The sequence below is a fragment of the Microtus ochrogaster genome, chromosome 7 (genome assembly GCF_000317375.1).
Source record: "Microtus ochrogaster isolate Prairie Vole_2 chromosome 7, MicOch1.0, whole genome shotgun sequence".
NCBI lineage: Eukaryota > Metazoa > Chordata > Mammalia > Rodentia > Cricetidae > Microtus > Microtus ochrogaster.
The window spans coordinates 18,588,305-18,591,595 of NC_022014.1; the positions used below are offsets into that span (position 1 = coordinate 18,588,305).

The following is a 3,291-nucleotide window of genomic DNA, read 5'->3' on the forward strand; positions in this document are numbered from 1 at the left end:
TAATAAGTTCACCTTTAGGCTCCATGGTCTCACCAGCCATTGGTAGTTAGCTAAATTTAAAGTGCCAGGCATGAATTTGTTCCTATTGAAAAAGCCTTAGTCCAATGAGGTGACTGTTGGTGACCCTCAGGGTGCCACCATTATACATTTCAGAATATCTTGCCATTATGATCATTGTTGTGATTAAGGTGGGTAGGAATGTTGACTCATTTTTCTCCCTTGGCAACTAACATGACTCCCTCCTATTCTTTGAGAGATAATCTTCAGGAGGGGGCTTCCAGTTCAGCTCCAGCTTAATTCTTCTAAATTCTATGTCTAAAGTATGTGGTGTTTAGCAATAGTGCCTTACTTCTATTTCTGGAAGGGCAATAACAATACCCTGTATTGTTTGAGGAATTGGTCGCTTGGATTTGTCTCACCTATGACTTAAAATGTTTTCCATGCCTGCCACTGGGATTTTGTTAGTCTACAATTTTTAAGGGAGCATTGTCTCTCAAGGTGGAATGTACTTCAATTTAACTCTTGTGTGTGGGGGGAGGTGTATTTATATATTTAATGTTTTAAAAATTATTTTTGCCGGGCAGTGGTGGCGCACGCCTTTAATCCCAGCACTCGGGAGGCAGAGGCAGGTGGATCTCTGTGAGTTCAAGGCCAGCCTGGTCTACAAGACCTAGTTCCAGGACAGGAACCAAAAGCTACAGAGAAACCCTGTCTCGAAAAATAAAAAAAAAAAAAGTAAATTATTTAAAAACAGAAAACTATAGTAAAAGATAGTATTGATGAGGATGTTTCTGCCACTTGGGAAACAGTTTGGTTGCTCTTCAAAAAACTATAGCTATTACTTGACCCAGTAAGCCCACTTATATAAGCCAGAATTTGAAACAAAAACAGGTTCTAGAAACAAAAAGGGAAAGAATACAAGTCTGTCAAGCAATGAATGAATAAGCTACAGCCATGGGCTGGGGAGACTGCTCAGTTGGTGAAGTACTTCTACACAAACATGAGTTTAGAGCTCCAGCACCCAAGTAAAAGGTTACTGGAAAGACGTAAAAGGACCCCTGTAATTCAGTGGCCCTCAAGTCTAGCTAATCCACCCAATACCATATTCAGTGAAAGACCAGAATACCCTTAATCTCAAAACTAAGATAGACAATGAATGATTGAGGAAGACACCCTGCATCAATCACTGGCCTCTACACATATGCATATACACTCATGTGAACGCACGCGCGCACACACACACACAATCCATCCAAAGGACAACTTATTACTTACTTAGCCAGTGACACATGTGACAACATTGGTGAATACTGAGAATAATTATACTAAGCAGAAGATGACCACATATTATATGACTCCATTCATATGAACTGCCCTAAACAGGAAAATATGTACAGAAAGCAAACAGTAGTGTCTATGGCTTGGGAAATGGGGTGAAGAATGAAGAATTCATGAATAGTGACAGCTGATGGCTTCTTTCTGAAGTGATGGAAATGTTCTGAAATTAGGGATGGTCACTGCACAACTTAGTGAATACATTTCTAGGAAAAAAATTACTGAAGTATACATATAACTTTGGAAGGTGAATTTTGGGGGTTGGGGAGCTCACTCAGTCCATAAAGTGTTTGCCACACAAACTTGGGATCCTGAGTTCAACCCCTAGAGACTAGAACAATATAAAATTCAAGGCATGGTGACCCACACTTTTAATCCCAGTGCTGGGGAGGCAGAGAAAGAAGCACCCCAAGGGCTCGCCTGCTAGCCAGTCTATAATAATCAAGGAGACACAAGTCCCTTTCTCAAGTCAGGTATGGCACCACACATTTTTAGTTCTAGCACTCAGGAGGCAGATACAGAGACACAGGTGGATCTTCTGAGTTGAGGCCAACACATCTATTCTACACAGGAAGTTTTTAGGCAAGCTAGAACTCCACAAGACCTTGATGGTGGGGAAGGGAAAGTGGACACTCCTAAGAACACCACCCAAGACTGACCTTTGGCTTATGCTTTCTACACATGCTTACACAAAGATGAATATGAAATGAATAAAAAAAAACTACTAAATCCTTAAACCTATGAAACTGTTGGCCAGACATGGTGGCACACACCTTTAATCCCAGCGCTTGAGAGGCAGAGGCAGGTGGAGTTCAAAGCCAGCCTACTGCAGGATATTTAATCATACTGTTAACCCCAAGATTGCATTATTTACTGGAAAAACCTGTTTCTAGCTGTAGTGTGGCTCAGCCCTAGCACAACTTTAACCCTTTAATCTAAGAGCTTTCTGCTTATTGTAAACAGGATTAAATAAAGTGTCAACCATAGCTCAAGAAAAGGAGTAAGCAATCATTTGACAGAAGTGAACATAGGATTATTAAGAAAAAAACCATAGAGAGTAAGAGGGAGTCAGGAGGACAAAAGGAGAAAGAGAGACACACATGAAGGAAAAGAAAGGGACATTCTTTTGGTCTCTTTCTGGGAGAACAGCAGAAGAGGAAGGTGAGCTGGGTGCTTTCCTGCCACACTGAACTAGCAGGCTTTCACGCCAAGATTGACTTGACAGCCAAGTCTTTACTGATAAAAATCAAACAATTGAGATTTTGCTTAAAAACACCAACTTGGTCTACAGAGCAAGTTCCAAGATACCAAGGACACACAGAGAGACTCTGACTCAAAAGCTACAGAGAAACCCCATCTCAAAACCCCCACCCGCCAAAAAAATAATTAATAAAAAAAAGAAAAATCAAATAGATTAAAATGTAGTAATCACAAAAAAATTAAATCTGAAATTTAGTAAGGTAAGGTATTTTATATAAAATAAAGAGACTAAAAAAGAAATCTCAGCTACTATTTCAGTGGTAAGACTCGTACTGCTCTAAATTTAAAGCTTAAAACTGATGTCTGTTTTGTAAAATTAGCCCCAGCTGGCTTCCCAGAACTTTATACCCAGAGCTGCTCTAGCACCGAGCTAACTTCCACCCCAGTATTTCTGATTTTTTTTGGGGGGGGCGAGGGGTTGGCTGGTTGGGTTTTTTATTTGTTTGTTTATCGAGACTGGGTATCTCTGTATAACAGTTCTGGCTTTCTGGAACTCTCTTTGTAGACCAGGCTGGCCTCGAACTCACAGAGATCCACCTGCCTCTTCCGAGTGCTGGAATTAAAGGCATGCACCACCACCACCCACGGCTAGTTTTTCAAAACTTTTTTTTTTTGTTTTGTTTTGTTTTGTTTTTCGAGACAGGGTTTCTCTGTGGTTTTGGAGCCTGTCCTGGAACTAGCTCTTGTAGACCAGGC

At 40.7% G+C, this 3,291-nt stretch overlaps 1 protein-coding gene across 1 annotated transcript in view; it reads right to left on the bottom strand.

Moving 5' to 3' along the window:
* Window positions 1-3,291, bottom strand: part of Psmd11 (proteasome 26S subunit, non-ATPase 11) — a 39,484-nt gene that overhangs the window by 16,653 nt on the left and 19,540 nt on the right. The window lies entirely within an intron of this gene.